Below are 19173 nucleotides of genomic sequence, written 5' to 3'. Positions count from 1 at the left end.
TACAACTTAGTCATTTTATTTCTGATCATGTTTCTGCTTAGGTGAAGCATGTCTCTGACATAAGTGATCTTTTTTATAACAGAACTGAAAAAAATTTTTTGCCCCCCCCCCCCTTTTTTTTGTAATACAACTATGGAACTTTTTCAACTGCCTCTTTGTGTAAGGACTCCTGGGGTTTTACCTGAAAATTTTCAGCCATGATTCTACTTAAATTTTGCAAACAAACAAATGAATCTCCAGGGACTCAGAGAAGCTCATAGGCTATATTCTCAGAGTTCCTGAACTGCACAAGGCAGGGTGGGAATACATGTTGAGATTGAGACTGAAGGGAAATGTGCCTGCATCACAACACTGACAGCTGTTTGCTTGGGCAGCCTGGAATATTCCTAAACTCTGTAGTCAGCAAGACCTGAGTCTTGTAAACCAGCAGTTTAAATGACGTTACTCCAAAATTACTGCATGTATATTTCAAAGGGAATGAATTACTTCAACGTGTAAGAAAGTCCTAACCAAACTGGCAGATAAATCCTAACCGAGCATACACTTGGTTATAAGTATACATTGGGTTGAAAACTTCAACCCAGATGGGGGAAGATGGTGTAGACGGGGAGCGGGGAACAGTGAAAGGGAGGAAGGAGGACTGGCCTGAGCCAGGCAAAGGGCAGGGGAGATAGAGCCAGTTTCAAAAAAAAAAAAAAAGAACACAAAAGAAAGAGGAGAAGTAGGTTCTCCAGCAAAGATTATGAAGGGCAGTGATGAGAACATAGGAAAAATCAAAGGCAAACTGGTGGTGAAGGGCCCTACGTGCCAACCTAGGGAGCATTCCTTTCATCCTAAGTGGAAGTTGATTTGATCAAGTTGCATTATAGAAAGACTACTGTGGCTGCCAGATGAAAATAAAGATGAATAGGAGACAGTAAGGCTGTCATCCTAATCGCTGAGGCCATGGGAGAAAGTGTACTGAGAGCTGGGCATAGATTGTACGCAGACACAGAAATTCCCAGCTTTTACATATCTACTTGGGAGGAAGATATGCAAATGTAAACCTGCTATCTTTTGCTGCAAGAAGTGCACAACCATTGTAATTAAAGTAACTGCATTTTATCATGATCACTTTGCATAAAACATAGTTCTTAGTGACCTGACCTTTTATTTTTTTCTGACCTCATTTTTTCTAACAAGTACAATGAGTTTTATATTATGTATAAGATTTTATTTATTGCTACTATACACTATTTCCCAATCCCAAAGGGATTATGAATATTTTTGAGTTATATAATAGTACTGTTCATTGATTTAGTATCTAAAATTGTAATTTGGAAAATACTAGTGAGGAAAACAACAGAATGGGAAAGACTAGAGATCTCTTCAAGAAAATTAGAGATACCAAGGGAACATTTCATGCAAAGATGGGCTCGATAAAGGACAGAAATGGTATGGACCTCACAGAAGCAGAAGATATCAAGAAGAGATGGCAAGAATACACAGAAGAACTGTACAAAAAAGAGCTTCACGACCCAGATAATGACGATGGTGTGATCTCTGACCTAGAGCCAGACATCCTGGAATGTGAAGTCAAGTGGGCCTGAAAGATGATGCTGTGAAAGTGCTGCACTCAATATGCCAGCACATTTGGAAAACTCAGCAGTGGCCACAGGACTGGAAAAGGTCAGTTTTCATTCCAATCCCAAAGAATGCCAAAGAATGCTCAAACTACCGCACAATTGCACTCATCTCACACGCTAGTAAAGAAATGCTCAAAATTCTCCAAGCCAGGCTTCAGCAATATGTGAACTGTGAATTTCCTGATGTTCAAGCTGGTTTTAGAAAAGGCGGAGGAACAGAGATCAAATTGCCAACATCCGCTGGATCATGGAAAAAGCAAGAGAGTTCCAGAAAAACATCTATTTCTGCTTTATTGACTATGCCAAAGCCTTTGACTGTGTGGATCACAATAAACTGTGGAAAATTCTGAAAGAGATGGGAATACCAGACCACCTGACCTGCCTCTTGAGAAATCTGTATGCAGGTCAGGAAGCAACAGTTAGAACTGGACATGGAACAACAGACTGGTTCCAAATAGGAAAAGGAGTGTGTCAAAGTTGTATATTGTCACCCTGCTTATTTAACTTATATGCAGAGTACATCATGAGAAACGCTGGACTGGAAGAAACACAAGCTGGAATCAAGATTGCTGGGAGAAATATCAATAACCTCAGATATGCAGATGACACTACCCTTATGGCAGAAAGTGAAGAGGAACTCAAATGCCTCTTGATGAAAGTGAAAGTGGAGAGTGAAAAAGTTGGCCTAAAGCTCAACATTCAGAAAACGAAGATCATGGCATCTGGTCCCATCACTTCATGGGAAATAGACGGGGAAACAGTGTCAGACTTTATTTTTTGGGGCTCCAAAATCACTGCAGATGGTGACTGCAGCCATGAAATTAAAAGATGCTTACTCCTTGGAAGGAAAGTTATGACCAACCTAGATAGCATATTCAAAAGCAGAGACATTACTTTGCCAACAAAGGTCCGTCTAGTCAAGGCTGTGGCTTTTCCAGTGGTCATGTATGGATGTGAGAGTTGGACTGTGAAGAAGGCTGAGCGCCGAAGAATTGATGCTTTTGAACTGTGGTGTTGGAGAAGACTCTTGAGAGTCCCTTGGACTGCAAGGAGATCCAACCAGTCCATTCTAAAGGAGATCAGTCCTGGGATTTCTTTGGAAGGAATGATGCTGAAGCTGCAACTCCAGTACTTTGGCCACCTCATGCGAACAGTTGATTCATTGGAAAAGACCCTGATGCTGGGAGGGATTGGGGGCAGGAGGAGAAGGGGATGACAGAGGATGAGATGGCTGGATGGCATCACTGACTTGATGGACGTGAGTTTAAGTGAACTCCGGGAGTTGGTGATGGACAGGGAGGCCTGGTGTGCTGCGATTCATGGGGTCGCAAAGAGTCGGACACAACTGAGCGACTAAACTGAACTGAACTGAGTGAATCTAGAGCAAATTATAAGTCCAAATCCATATTTCTCTCTAAATAAAAAATGTAGGTATTTGTGAATACCTACAGTTTACTACGGAGAAGGCAATGGCACGACACTCCAGTACTTTTGCCTGGAAAATCCCATGGACGGAGGAGCCTGGCAGGCTACAGTCCATGGGATCGCTAGAGTTGGACACGACTGAGCGACTTCACTTTCACTTTTCACTTCCTGCATTGGTGAACGAAATGGCAATCCACTCCAGTGTTCTGGCCTGGAGAATCCCAGGGATGGCGGAGCCTGGTGGGCTGCCGTCTATGAGGTTGCACAGAGTCGGACAAAACTGAAGCAACTTAGAAGAAGAGGAAGAACAGCTTACTAAACATTTCATAAATAATTTGTTTTAAATTCCCTTGAAAATATGTGTATAGCTCTAGTTCCTGTTTGAAGAAGGAATAAATTCAGAGAGATTATTCATCTCTATCATGATTATATAGTTCAAATAGCAGAGACAGTATTTGAATCCAGCTTTTCTGGGTTCTCAGGGTTATATTCTTTGTCGTTGTTGTTGTTCAGTCATTAAGTCGTGTCCAACTCTTTGTGACCCCATGGACTGTAGTTTCCCCACGGACACAAAGTTTCCCTGCTACTGCTAAGTCACTTCAGTCGTGTCCGACTCTGTGTGACCCCATAGATGGCAGCCCACCAGGTTCCCCCGTTCCTGGGATTCTCCAGGCAAAAGTTTCCCTATCCTTCACCATCTCCTGGAATTTGCTCAAACTCATGTCCATTGAGTCAGTGATACCATTCAACCATCTCATCCTCTGTTTCCCTCTTCTCCTCTTGCCCTCAATCTTTCCCAGCATCAGGGTCTTTTCCAATGAATTGGCTCTTTGCATCAGATGGCCAGAGTATTGGAGTTTCAGCTTCAGGATCAGTCCTTCCAATGAATATTCAGGGTTGATTTCCTTTAATATAAACATCCCAACCAATGCCTATTGCAGTTAAATCTATATCAGCAAGCCTGAGGGAGTTGGCAATGGGTTTTCATTCTGACAGTTACATCTGGAGGGTTAAATAGGAATAGGATAAGTAAGCTGAGAGATGATGGGAAAATCAAATATTTGGAAAACGAAAAAGGGAAAGAAATAACAAACAGAACCAGAATACAAGAACCAAGTTATGCTGAGGCACCACTGGGTGGTGAGCTCCCAGTGGAGCAAGATTGGGGGTAAAAGGGTCCTGAAGACTATGGTACAACTTTAACTACACAGTTCACCACAATCCATCTCTCTCATCTGAGTTCCAAACTGTCACTCTCGTATATTTGCAGGAAATTTCCACAGGGTTGTCCCATAGACAAAACATAATCAGCATACTTGGTATGAAGCTCATAGTTTTTCACTCTGTCCATTCATTCTTCCACAACCCACCCAACTTAATTCCTCCTATTTGGTTGCCAACCCAGGATTCAGGTTCAAATGTCCATTTTCAAGGAAACCCTCCTACACTGTTGGTGGCAATGCAAATTGGTGCAGCCAACATGGAGAACAGTATGGAGGTTCCTTAAAAAACTAAAAATAGAGTTACCATATGATCCAGCAATCCCACTCCTGGGCGCATATCTGGAAAAGAGGAAAACTCTAATTAAAAAATGTACATGTACCCCACGTGCCCTGTAGCAGCACTATTTACAATAGCCAAGATGTGGACACAACCTAAATGTCCATCGACAGAGGAATGGATAAAGAGGATGCACCACATGCAGATACCATGGAATACTACTCAGTCATCAAAAAGAATGACATAACGCCATTCGAAGCAATATGGATGGACCTAGCGACTTCACTTTCACTTTTCACTTTCATGCACTGGAGAAGGAAATGGCAACCCACTCCAGTATTCTTGCCTGGAGAATCCCAGGGATGGGGGAGCCTGGTGGGCTGCCGTCTGTGGGGTTGCACAGAGTCTGACACGACTGAAGCGACTTAGCAGCAGCAGCAGCAGAGACGATTATACTAAAAAAGTCAGACAGAGAAAGACAAATATCATATGACATCGCATGATATCACTTACATGTAGAATCTGAAAAACTGATACAAATGAACTTATTTACAAAACAGAAATAAACTCACAGACATGCAAAACAAACTTATGGCTACCAAAAGGCAAAGTGGGGGGAGGGAGGAATAAATTAGGAATTTGGGATAAACAGATATACATTACTATATACAAAATGGATAAACAACAAGGAATAGCACAGGGAACCATATTCAATGTCTTGTAATAACCTATAATGGAAAAGAAATTGCAAAAGAACATATACATATATAACTGAGTCACTTTGCTGTATACTTGAAACTAATGCAACACCAGAAATAAACTATACTTCAATTTAAAAATAAATAAAAATCAGATCAGATCAGATCAGTCACTCAGTCGTGTCCGACTCTTTGCGACCCCATGAATCGCAGCACGCCAGGCCTCCCTGTCCATCACCAGCTCCCGGAGTTTACCCAGACTCACGTCCATCAAGTCAGTGATGCCATCCAGCCATCTCATCCTCTGTCGTCCTCTTCTCCTCCTGCCCCCAATCCCTCCCAGCATCAGAGTCTTTTCAATAAGTCAACTCTTCGCATGAGGTGACCAAAGTACTGGAGTTTCAGCTTTAGCATCATTCCTTCCAAAGAAATCCCAGGGCTGATCTCCTTCAGAATGGACTGGTTGGATCTCCTTGCAGTCCAAGGAACTCTCAAGAGTCTTCTCCAACACCACAGTTCAAAACCATCAATTCTTCGGCGCTCAGCCTTCTTCACAGTCCAACTCTCACATCCATCCATGACCACAGGCAAAACCATAGCCTTGACTAGACAAACCTTTGTTGGCAAAGTAATGTCTCTGCTTTTGAATATGCTATCTAGGTTGGTCATAACTTTCCTTCAAATTGTAGAAAACTGAGTTTACTACATTAATAAAATTGAAGTTTATTAGTTACCAAAAAAAGTCCTTTACCCACCAAGTCATATTTAACTTTCCTTCTAAGTATTTCCCTTCCCTACAAGTTCCCTTCCTGTTTCTGTTTCATTTCCCCATTCTTTTACTGAATGACTACTAAGTGTCAGTTAGGAGTCTGCCTGCAGGGCTTCCTCGGTGGTCCAGTGGTTAAGCATCCACCTGTCAATGCAGGGGACCCGAGTTCGATTCCTGGTCCAGGAAGATCCCACATACTGCAGAGCAACTAAGCCCATGCTCCGCAACTGAAGCCCGTGTGCTCCAGAGTCCAGTAGCCACAAGGGAAGCCATCACCATGAGGAGCCTCACACCACAACTGGGGAGTAGCCCCCACAACTGCAGAAAGCCCACAAACAACGAAGACCCAGCTCGGCCAAATATAAAGAAATAAAATTATAAAAAACAAATAGAAGAGTCTGCCTGCAATGCAGGAGACCAGGATTCGATCCCTGGGTTGGGAAGATACCCTGGAGAAAGAAGTGGCAACCCACTCCAATATTCTTGCCTGGAAAATCCCAGGGACAGAGGAGCCTGGTGGGCTACAGTCCATGGGGTTCTCAAGAGTTGGACACAATTCAGTGAATAAACCACCACCACTAAGTGTCAGGTACTAATTCTGTTCAATCACAAGAATACAAAGACAAATGAGAGACTATCCTTGTCCTTGGAGAGTTCACATCTCAAAGAAGAGTGTAGAAGGCAGAATTCTTTTTAAAAAATATTTGTTTTATTTGCTGCACACAGGGTCTTTTGGTGAGGCATGTGAGATTTAGTTCCCTGACCAAGGATCACACTTGGGCCTCTGCATTGGGAGCACCAAGTCTTAGCCACTGGACCACGAAGGAAGTCTCCGATGGTGGAATTCTACGATGGCTCTAAAGATTCCCTCTCCTGTTGTGTATCTGCTGTTTAATTTCTTCTCTTTGAGTGTGGGTAAGTCTTATCTAACCAGGCAAGCTCTTTGAAAAAAGAAGATATAAGGGCCAAAGGAGGAAGTCAGAGAGGTTCAAAACTATAGCAGATGCTTTTCTTCAGCTTCAAAGGAACAAGCCTGACCTCTGTCCATGGGATTTTCCAGGCAAGAATACTGGAGTGGGTTGCCATTTCCTTCTCAATCTCTGGGATCTTCCCAACCCAGGGATTGAAACCAGATTTCCTGCACTGAAGGCAGATTCTTTACCAATGGAGCTACCGGGGAAGCCCTCTCTGTTGTGGAGAAGGCCATAAAACAAGGACCTGAGAGAGGTTTCTGGGAACTGAGAGTGGTTTTTGGCCTCCAATTGGCAAAAAAAAAAAAAAAAAAAATAGGACTCTGTCATACAACTGCAAGGAAATGAATTCTGCCAAGGAACTTGGCAAGGGATCTTTCCCTAGTTAAGCCTCCAAATGAGGATGCGTGCATGCATGCAAAGTCACTTCAGTTGTGTCCATCTCTGCAATCCTATGGACCATAGACTGCCAGGCTTCTCTGTCCATGAGATTCTCCAGGCAGGAATACTGAAGAGGGTTGTCATGCCCTCCTCCAGGGTATCTTCCTGAGTCAGGGATCGAACCCATGTCTCTTATGTCTCCTGCACTGGAAGACAAGCTCTTTACCACTAGCGCTACCTGGGAAGCCCAAATGAGGATACACCCAGACAACACCTTGACTTCAGCCAATAAGATTGTGAGCAGTGACCCAGGTCAAGTACACTGGCTTTCTGATTTACAGAAGCTGTAAGGTAATAAATGGGTATTGTCTTAGACTTCTAGGTTGTGATAATTTGTTCTGCAGCAACAGAAAACTAATACAGAGCAATAAAAGGATAAGTAGATCATTGTCACAGAGACTGCTCAATGCTATGGGACAGGCATGCAGAAGGATGCTCTCAGAGCCTAGACAGGGGCATCTAACAAAAACCAGTGGACTCAGGGAAGACATCTTGCCAGAGGTAGAACCTAGGATGATCATAAAGCGAAAGAGGGAGTTGGAGAATGTGTGTGACTGGGGAGGGCACCGTGCAGCCAAACATGTACAAGTCCCAGAGTGACAGACTTCCTGGTAAGTTGTAGAAACTAGAAATACTTCAACACATCTGAAATGAAAGGAAAAAGAGTAAAAGTTGATGATAGAAAAGTAAGATATGGTAATAAAAAAAGGAACACTTACCATTCACTGATTGTATACTGTGTGGTAGTTCAGGATGTAATCTCAACCGAGGTGTTCACAGGAACCCTCTGTGTGCTGGTGAGTTGCTCTTTTCCCTCATCCAGCCCCTGTTCCTCCTCTACTGCGCTGTGAATCACAGGGTGTTGATTCTTGCAAACCACCTTTTGCAGACTTCTTGCTGGGAGATGGACTTTAGGTTGGGTCGAGCCAATGGATAGCGCTGGGAGGAGCCTGGAGGCAGGAAGAGAGGAGACTCCAGGGTGTTGCTCCTCTCTCTGACCCAGAGGCAGCCCCTCCTCCCTACCACCATCTCCCACAGACCCAGATGAGTGACTGTGCTTCCTGGGCTCCAATAATGCTTCCCCCTCAGTCCCAGCCTTGGGTGTGGCTGTTTGTTGTTTCCTGCAGTTGCTTAATCCCTCGGTAGTCTCACCTTCCCTGGTTGGGTCTAACAGCTAGCTCTCCAGTCTGTACCTTTTAACTAGTTCCCCTATTAAATTCTCTCTACTGGCAGGAGGGTTCATTTCCTAGTTTCATCCGGACTGAATCACCATGTTTTACAGATGAAGGAACTCAGACTGAACAACTTGCCCAATAATTCAGTTAGAATATCGTGGGACCCTGTGTCGACCAAGTCTGCGATTCTGAAATGGATGGCTTTCTGACAAGCTGCCTCGTCTCTCCAAACTTACCACCCCTGGATTGAGGCAGCTTCTTTTCATTGCACTACTCCAGCAGCCTCTGAGCAGTTTCCCACCTCTCTCTCTCTAATCTGCTATCCACAGGGCCGCCACATGCGTCCTCTGTAAGCATATTTCTGGTCACATGACATGTCTGGCAATTGCAAAGAGACCAATTCCCCATTCTAGACCCAAGACTACCTGGAATAATTCTTAAGGCAGTCTTTTTGGCTTCGCTTGTGTTAAATATTTTGCTCTACTGAAAATCTACCCCTGATTTTCACTTCTTTCTCTTTGCTTACTCTGTTTCTGTTCTTTTTAGCTAGAATGCTCAGTTTCTACCTTTTGAAAATAATCCTTCAGTTTCACCTTTTGAAATAATAATCTGCCTTTCAAAGGCTATTCATCTATTCATTTATTTACCAAAACTGGGCAAGGAACATTTAGGTCTTCAGGACAGAAGGAACAAAATTAACCCTGCCCTTTAGATTATGGGTTGCCAAATGTTTTCCATAAGGAGCCAGATGGTAAATATTTTAAGCTTTGTTGGTCACATGGCCTCCACTGCAACTACTTAATTCTGCCATTGTAGCACAAAAGACAGTACGTAAATGACTGAGTCTGGCTGTTCCAATAAAACTTTATTTACAAAAAACACATGGTAAGCTGGATTTGGCCCATGGTCTGCAGTTTGCAGGCTTCTTCTAGAAACTCACAAATAGAAAAGCTACCAGGAAGTGATAAATAAAAAAACATAGAAAAGAGATGTGAAGAAAAGAAGTACGATGTGCCAGCATCTATGTAAGAGTTTCAAATGACAAAATTAAAAAGAACAAGGAAGAGGGGATATATTTGAAGGGAAAAAAAGTTAAATTTCTTATAACCAATGAAAAGATGAACGCTTTCAGCTCATAAAATGCCAAAGAGAAGAGATAAGGAAAAACCAGACCTATACATTATGAGAAAACCCTGAAACTCTCTAGAAAAAGAGGACATGTGATCTACAAAGGAACAAGAGTCATATTGACATTAGACCTCTCAACAGCACACTGGCTGCAGGAAGACAAAGGAGTAATATATACCAAGTACTGAAAAAATTGTGAGGCTAGAGTCTTGTATTCAGCCAAAGTGTCATTCAAAAATGAAAGCATAGGAAAAGTGATATTAGCCTCAGGCAAACAAGTTCTCAAAAAATATGCCACACAAAGACCCACATTGAAAATATATTTGAGGAAGTACAGAAATGAGAAGGAAAAAAAGAAAACTGGTGTGTTTAAGAGATGTCAGTGGAATTCCCTGGTGGCCCAATGGTAAGGACTCTGAGTTCTCACTGCCAAGGATCTGGGTTCAATGCTGGGTTGAGGAACGAAGATCCCACAAGCCAAATAGTGCAGTATAAATTAATGAATTAAAAAGAGATATCAGAAGTAAGAGAATTAAGAATACTATAGGACTCCCCTGGTGGTACAATGGATAAGAATCCACCTGCCAGTGCAGGGCACATGGGTTTGATCCCTGGTCCAGGAAGTTAGCTGTGGAGCAGCTAAGCCCATGGACCACAACTGAAGCCCACACCTCTGTGCTCCACAGCTAGAGAAGCCACCACGATGAGAAGCCAGTGCACAGCAGGGAGGAGTACACCCCACTCACTGCAGCTAGGGAAAGACTGCGAATATCAACGAAGACACTGCTGCTGCTGCTGCTGCTGCTGCTGCTGCTGCGAAGTCGCTTCAGTAGTGTCTGACTCCGTGCGACTCCATAGACGGCAGCCCACCAGGCTCCCCCGTCCCTGGGATTCTCCAGGCAAGAACACGAGTGGGTCGCCATTTCCTTCTCCAATGCACGAAAGTGAAAAGTGAAAGTGAAGTTGCTCAGTCGTGTCCGACTCTTCACGACCCCATGGACTGCAGCCTACCAGGCTCCTAATGAAGACACAGCGCAACCAAAAATAAATAAAGAATTTTTTTAAACACTATTATATACTTTAGTAAAGTCTCTTGTAACCTTAAAAAAGAGAAAGCAACTAGGACCAAACAAAAGAGAAAAAAATATATCCACTACAATGCAAACTAAAATCCTGGATATTATTAATACGATAGATGCTCTGGTAGAAAAATGAAAGGGACAGGAGACCATACGAATATGTACTTCTTTTGTTAGGGTAATTATATAGATGTGATGCATTTAATAAATAAATAGGGAGAAAATAACTATGGTTATGGTTGTATCGGTCAGGACACAGAAACCACACTAATGATTTATCAGGGAGCATTTAATGTAACAGTTAGCAACTAAGGGAAGGTGGTTCGACTTTTAACAAAGTTTATAAGACTATTGAGAGAGGGAAAAGACAACTGTGGAATAGAAAATGCAAGTAATACTACTAGCTCTGAGGTTGAGGAAGAATACTTGAGGGAGGAACCAACTCTGAACAGGCCCTGGCCCCAGCGGTGACTTAGGCCTCCTTGGAGAGGGCGAGGTTGCAGTTCACCAGCTGGCAGAATTTCACTGGAGAGCCGCAGCTCCGAGCTGGGGTGTGGCCCGCAGATCGGGGTGGTCAGCTGGAAGCTGTCCACTGGGGTAGTGGTGGGATTTGCTGGAGAGTGAGTGCCACTGGGTCTCCATAGGAGACGTGACAGAAACCGGAAGATCCAGAAAGGGCAGCCACCTCCTCTGCTGGGCCTTGCGGTGTCTCTCCAGCGCCCTCTGTTGATAAGGCCTAACACTGAACCAGCTGGCAAATCACAATGTTCACAGAACGTCCATCTCCAGGAGGCACTGGAGTTGGCAAACAAGACGTGAATACCTGGGACAGTCCACCGCCATTTTCCCCCCCACTCAGTGCTATATTGTCAATATTCATTAATGTTTATGTGTGTAGTTATTGAATATTCTTCCTGGTTATCTTTTCCTTACGGGGGCTTCCCGGGCGGGTCAGTGCTAAAGAATCTGCCTGCCAATGCAGAAGACATGGGTTCAATCCCTGGGTTGGGAAGATCCCCTGGAGAAGGGAATGGCAACCCATTCCAGTATTCCTGCCTGGGAAATCCCATGGACAGAGGAGCCTGGCAGGCCACATACAGTGCACACGGTTGCAAAAGACTTGGACACGACTTGGCGAGTAAACAGCAACAGCATTCTTTTCCTTCCATTGTTTTTGGACTGTTTCACATATTATGTAAGTTGTAGAGAATGAGAAATAATGTAAACAATTTTAGGAATGGAAATGAATTGTGTCCAGTGAAATACAGTTGATTGCCTTCCTGTGGTTGCACCATTTTCTATCTTTTTCTAAATTCATTCCAGCATTCTTAGTTGCCTATCTGTGTGCTTTGTTGAGTTCTTCTGTGATCTAACTGTAACATCTTACTGGTTTCCTCATTAATTAATGAGGTAAGTAAAACCTCTGACATATAATCTTTTTATATTTGTATGAGAGTTATAATCTTAACTTTCAAAAAAATCGTATCTTAAGCCAATCCTAGAGCAGTCAAGTTCATAGAGATAGAAAGTAGCATAGTGGTTGCCGTGGCTGAGGGAAGGAGGGCATAGAGAGTTATTATTTAATGGGTACCAAGTGTCAGTTGGAGAAGATGAAAAAAGTTCTCAAGATCGATGGTGGTGAGGGTTGCACAAAAAATGTGAATGTGTTTGATGCCAGTGAACTGTACCTTTTAAAATGGTTAAAATGATGAATTCTGTGTTATGCATATTTTATCACAATTTAAAAAATTAAAAATTGTATTTTAACACTAGCTCAAAATCAGCCACAATCCTAATAAATATTCTATTGTGTTGGCCAAAAATTCCTTAAGAGTTTTTCCATAACATCCTAATGAAAAACCCAAATGGACCTTTTTTTGCCAACCCACTATTACCTAAAGACTAAAAGCAATTGTAAAGTTAACCTCCAGAAATTTGTATGGAAAAGAATAGGAAAAAGAAGAAAATATTTAACATTAACAAATAAACACATACACATAACAAGCAAAGAGGAAACACCCAAAGTCCCTCTTGTCCTTGATTTTGTAACTGGTCATGAGCCATAGTTGGTATTTACGAACCCCTTCTTTCATTACCTAGTCCATATTTCCTTTGCTCTCAGCTGAGATGGGAATACCAGGCCACCTTATCTGTCTCCCAAGAAACCTGCATGCAGGACAAGAAGTAACAGTTAGAACCGGACGTGGAACAATAGACTGGTTCAAAACTGGGAAAGGAGTATGTCAAGGCTGTATATCATCACCCTGCTTATTTAACTTATCTGCAGAGTACATCATGAGAAACGCTGGACTGGAAGAAACACAAGCTGGAATCAAGATTGCCAGGAAAAATATCAGCAACCCCTAATGGTAGAAAGTGATGAAGAACTAACGAGCCTCTTAATGAAGGTGAAAGGGGAGAGTGAAAAAGCTGGCTTAAAACTCAATATTCAAAAACTAAGATCATGGCATCTGGTTCCATCACTTTATGGTAAATAGATGGGGAAACAATGGAAACCGTCAGAGACTTTATTTTCTTGGGCTCCAAAATCACTGAGGACAGTGACTGCAGCCATGAAATTAAAAGATGTTTGCTCCTTGGAAGAAAAGTTATGACCAACCTAGACAGCGTATTAAAAAGGAGAGACAGTGCTCGCTTCGGCAGCACATATACTAAAATTGGAACGATACAGAGAAGATTAGCATGGCCCCTGCGCAAGGATGACACGCAAATTTGTGAAGCGTTCCATATTTTTAAATGAGAAAAAAAAATAAAAATAAAAAGGAGAGACATCACTTTGCCGACAAAGGTGTGTACAGTCAAAGCTATAGTTTTTCTGGTAGTCATGTATGGATGTGAAAGTTGGACCATAAAGAAGGCTGAGCATCAAAGAATTGATGCTTTTGAACTGTGGTGTTGGAGAAGACTCTTGAGAGTCCCTTGGACAGCAAGGAGATCCAACCAGTCAGTCCTAAAGGAAGTCAACCCTGAATACTCATTGGACGGACTGATGATGAAGCTTAAGCTCCAATACTTTGACTACCTGATGCAAAGAACTGACTCATTGGACAAGACCCTGATGCTGGGAAAGATTGAGGGCAAGAGGAGAAGGGGGCAACAGAGGATGAGATGATTGGATGGCATCACTGACTCAATGGGTATGAGTTTGAGCAAACTCCGGGAGATGGTGACGGGTAGGGAAGCCTGGCGTGCTGCAGTCCATGGGGTCACAAAGAGTCAAACATGACTGAGTGACTGAGCAACAATAACAAGCTTAGTTGGTCGGTTTCCTAGCAGAGTGAATTCATCTTGAAGCATATCAGTTTTTTATACTCCTGCCTCTTTTTGGTTTTATTTCCTTAATTCATACTTACTATTGAGCAAGGAAATGTTAAGCAATATGCCAGGAAATTCCCTGGGTTCCAGATGTAGTCCTGTTCATACTCAATGGTTAGCAGCAATCTGTTTCCTCTTGGGAGTCAGGATCAATCAGTGCAGCAGCAGAGACCTTTTTTTACTGCCTGTCACTCTGAGACATAATAAATCCAAGATGGAGGCCAGGTGGCAGCCTCACTTTCCAATTTAGTGCATGTGCTGCTGTGTGGAAGCATTTCTCTTTTGAGAACAAAGATCCTTTTTTTTTTTAACTTTTTAAACGTTTTAGTAACTTAATTTTTTAAAATAGGAGGATAATTGCTTTGCAATGTTGCATTTGTTTTTGCTGTACAACAACATGAATCAGCCACTGTTATTGTTCGGTCACTAAGTCACATTTGACTTTTTGAGACCCCATGGACTGCAGCATATCAGACTTCTCTGTCCTTCACCATCTCCTGGAGTTTGCTCAAACTTATATCCATCGAGTTGGTGATGCCATCCAACCACCTCATCCTCTGTCGTGCCCTTCTCCTCTTGCCCGCAATCCTTCCCAGCATCAGGATATTTTCCAATGAGCCGGTTCTTCACATCAGGTGGCTAAAATATTGGAGTTTCAGTTTCAGCATCAGTCCTTGCAATGAATATTCAGGGTTGATTTCCTTTAGGATTGACTAGTTTGATTCTCCTGAATCAGCCGTGAGTATACATACAAACCCTTCCTCTTGAGCCTCCCTCCCACCTCCCACCCCTGTCAGACCTAAGACATTTAAAGCAACAAATCTCAAAGTTGCCAGGATGAGAAGCAAAAAATTGTGAGTGGGTTACTGAATACAACAGTGAGAGAAGCCACTCCCACTTACCCCCTCTGATTCCTGAATCCATGTGTTCTGGGATGTGGAGACAATACCACTACAGCGTCTTGCAAGACACAATCCTGTCTTTAAAGGTGTTGTCTCACAACTGACACCGTAACTGAGTTTCCAGTAAGCAATTTCACTGTGAAGCTAGAGCAGCCTCTTCTAGATGATGGAATATATGGCAAGATCTGTTAATTTACAGGTGTAATTTCATTCAGTTCAGTTCAGTTTCTCAGTCGTGTCTGACTCTTTGTGACCCCATGGACTGCAGCACGCCAGGCTTCCCTGCCCATCACCAGCTCCTGGAGTTTACACAAACTCCTGTCCATTGAGACAGTGATGCCATCCAACCAACTCATCCTCTGTTGCCCCCTTCTCCTCTTGCCTTCAATCTTTCCCAGCATCAGGATCTTTTCAAATGAGTCAGTTCTTTGCATTAGGTGGCCAAAGTGTTGGAGTTTCAATTTCAGCATCAGTCCTTCCAATGAATATTCAGCACTGATTTCCTTTAGGATGGACTGGTTGGATCTTCTTGCAGTCCAAGGGACTCTCAAGAGTTTTCTCCAACACCACAGTTCAAAAGCATCAATTCTTCGTCACTCAGCTTTCTTTGTATTCCAACTCTCACATCCATACATGACTACTGGAAAAACCATAGCCTTGGCTAGATGGACCTTTGTTGGCAAAGTAATGTCTCTGCTTTTTAACATGCTATCTAGGTTGGTAAGTTCACTGCTGCATTTCTATTGCTGTGAGATGAATTTCTTGATCAGAAGCAGTGCTGATGTTGCATAAGGCATTCTGTGACTCTACTGATAAGAAGTCCTGGCAGAATGGTTACAAGTAGAGAAGCCAGCTATACTCAGACTATGTGTGTATTCTAGTGAGGAAGACTTCTCTGCCCTCTCAACAATGGAAAAGTTCCAATGTAATCAGCTTGCTACCAGGTGGCTGCTGATCACCCTGAGCAATGGTGCCTTATCGGCGGTGGGGTGGGGGTGGGGGGCATGTGGGGCTGGTGCTGGTCTCTGCTGTTGGCAGATAAGGCACTCGGTGATAGCATTAGCCAGATAGATCAGCCTTGGTAAGGAGAAGTCTGCGTTGTGATGTCCATGGCTACCCTCCAACCCTGATAGGACCATTTTGTTCACTGGCCCATGAATAAGCACTGGGTGTCTGAAAGAGGTTGACATCCACAGAGCATGTTGTTTGTCCTCTGGATTATTAAGTGCCTCCTCTGCAGAGAATCCCTTCTGGAGAGCATTTATATAGGTAGACACAAATATCTTTACAGTCTGTGTCCTTTCCAAGAAGCTCGTCAACGTTCTTCTTCTCTGTACATCTCTATCCCCACTTTTCAATCTGCTCGCTTCCCTAATCATCCAGCCAAACTGTTAGCAACATCACATGAATTAGTGTACATATGTCTGTCTTCTCCCATCAGATAAAGCAGATATATTAGTTTCCTAGGACTGCCAAAACAGATCACTATAAATTAGGTGCCTTAGAACAACAGAAGTTGTCTCATAGTTCTGGAGGCGAGGAGTCTGAAATCAAAGTGTCAGTAGGGCTCTTCTTTCTCTGAAAGCTCTGTTGTTATTTAGCCACTCAGTTGTGTCCGACTCTTTTGCGACCCCATGGACTGTTGCCCAAAATGCTCCTCTGTCCATGGGTTTCCCAGGCAAGAATACTGGATGGGTTGCCACTTCCCCCTTCTGGGGATCTTCCTGACCTAGGAAAGGAACCTCAACCTCATATCCTGCATTGGCCAGTGGGTTCTTCACCACTGAGCCACCAGGGCAGGATTATTTCTCACCTCTCCATTGCTGCTGGCAATCCTTGGTATTCCTTGACTCGTAGATGTATCATTCCAATCTCTGCCTCTGTCATCACACAGCATTTTCCCTGTGTATTGTATCCAAGTTTCCCTCCTATAAGGACATGGGTCATTGGGGTAGGACCTACCTTAACCCAACAGGACCTTCTTAACTTGATTACATTTGCAAGGATGCCATTTCCAAATAAAGTCACATGCCCAGGTCCTGGAGGGACATGCATTTGGGGGAGAACCCTGTTCAATCCAGGACAGCAGATAAGCCTACTGGGAAGATCTCCCTTTGCTGCCATCCATTAGGGTCATGTCTGGCCCTTACCCACTGCAATGAAGCTAAAATTTAATTACAAAAGGATAGATACAATTCCACCTATTCAAAAATTAAGGTATGTATTACTGAATAACCTTTAAGTTGAAAAGGAAAGTGCAGGACTTCCCTGGTGGCGCAGTGCAAAAGAATCTGCCTGCCAATGCAGGGGACACAGGTGCCAACCCTGGTCCAGGATCCCACATGCCTCAGAGCAACTAAGCCCAGTGCCACAGCTACTGAGCCCATGCTTTATAACTCTACCCCATGCCTAGAGCCTGTGCTCCACCAGGGAAGCCATCGCAATGAGAAGCTCACACACCGCAATGAAGTGTGGCCCTCTGCTCACTGGAACTATAGAAAGACCTCAAAAAGCAATGAAGACCCAGTGCAGCCAAAAATAAGTAAATAATAAAAAGAAAAGGAAAGTGCAAGAAAGAAAGAAAAGAAAACAGGAAAGTACAAAGTAAATTGATAGCTTAGAAATACATAGCAATGAAAACAATACCTACAAATACATATATTTATTAAGAAACAAGGTAGTTTGAAAACAAACAGTTAAGAATTTAACTATGGTATTGGAATAAAAGAAATATCCAAAGAAACAAGAAAGAAGCAAAAGACAAACATCAGTTCAGTTCAGTCGATCAGTCGTGTCTGACTCTTTCAACCCCATGGACTGCAGCACGCCAGGCTTCCCTGTCCATCATCAACTCCCAGAGCTTGCTCAAACTCATGTCCATTGAGTTGGTGATGCCATCCAACCATCTCATCCTCTGTTGTGCCCTTCTTCTCCTGCCTTCAATCTCTCCCAGAATCAGGGTCTTTTCCAATGAGTCAGTTCTTCACATCAGGTAGCCAAAGTATTGGAGCTTCAGCTTCAGCATCAGTCCTTCCAATGAATATTCAGGACCGATTTCCTTTAGGATTGACTGGCTTGATCTCCTTTCTGTCCAAGGGACTCTCAAGAGTCTTCTCCAACACCACAGTTCAAAATCATCAGTTCTTTAGCCCTCAACCTTCTTTATGGTCGAACTCTCACATCCATACATGACTACTGGAAAAACTATAGGTTTTACTAGATAGACCTTTGTTGGCAAAGTAATGTCTCTGCTTTTTAATATGCTATCTGGGTTGGTCATATCTTTTCTTCCAAGAAGCAAGGGTCTTTTAGTATCAAGGCTGCAGTCACCATCTGCAGTGATTTTGGAGCCCTAATATAAAAGGAAGAAATAAAAACAGCAATATTTTTAAAAGATAGGAAATAGTAATGAAATAATAAATAAGAAAGGCAAATCCATGGCAAGATTGATGAAAAGAGGAGAGAAAATACAAATAAAATAACAATATGAAAAAGGGAAATTAACCACAGTCTCAACAGAAATTAAAACTGTGCAAAACAGAATTGTGAATATTTGTGTGTAAATAAAACTGAAAACCAAAATTAAATGAACAAAACCTAAAGAAGAAACACAAAACAACAAAAATATTGCAAGGAGAAAGAACTTGAACAGACTAATAAGGATTAAACAAAACAAAAACCCCTCAAGGCCTAGATGATTATGCAAACAATTTCTATCCAAGTTTTAAGGTATAATTAATGGGTATTATATTCTCAGCAGTGCACATGGAAGCAAATGGAGAAACCCTAAATGTATGCCTTTGAGATCAGGAAAAGAATGTCCAATATTACTGGTGTTAATTAGTACAGAATCACTGGTCTTGGCCAATGCTATTAGGAAATTTCTGACATCTGAAGGGATATAAGAGAAAAGATTATACTGCAATTTTTCCAGATAATATGATCATCTATAGAAAACTACCAATGGAGTCAAATCGTAAACTTATTAGAAATAATAAGAAAGTTGAATAATAGTTTTGATACCAGCACAGTGTTCACAAATTAAGCGCTTTTCTCCCCATTGACAATAATGAACCAGAAAATGGAATTAAAGGCACTATTTAAAGTAGTAATACATGTATGAA

The 19173-nt window shown here is 42.6% G+C and overlaps 1 non-coding gene across 1 annotated transcript; it reads left to right on the top strand.

Annotated features, from left to right (window-relative positions):
- The first annotated feature begins 13459 nt into the window (after window positions 1-13459).
- Window positions 13460-13566, top strand: LOC113894838. Its single transcript, XR_003511677.1, has one exon. It is a non-coding gene; the product is annotated as a U6 spliceosomal RNA (small nuclear RNA).
- The last annotated feature ends 5607 nt before the right edge of the window (window positions 13567-19173 follow it).

This window comes from Bos indicus x Bos taurus, chromosome 6 (assembly GCF_003369695.1).
Source record: "Bos indicus x Bos taurus breed Angus x Brahman F1 hybrid chromosome 6, Bos_hybrid_MaternalHap_v2.0, whole genome shotgun sequence".
In the NCBI taxonomy this organism is placed as follows: Eukaryota; Metazoa; Chordata; class Mammalia; order Artiodactyla; family Bovidae; genus Bos; species Bos indicus x Bos taurus.
The sequence above is the reverse complement of the archived record's forward strand: the minus strand, read 5'-3'. Positions and strand labels throughout refer to the sequence as shown.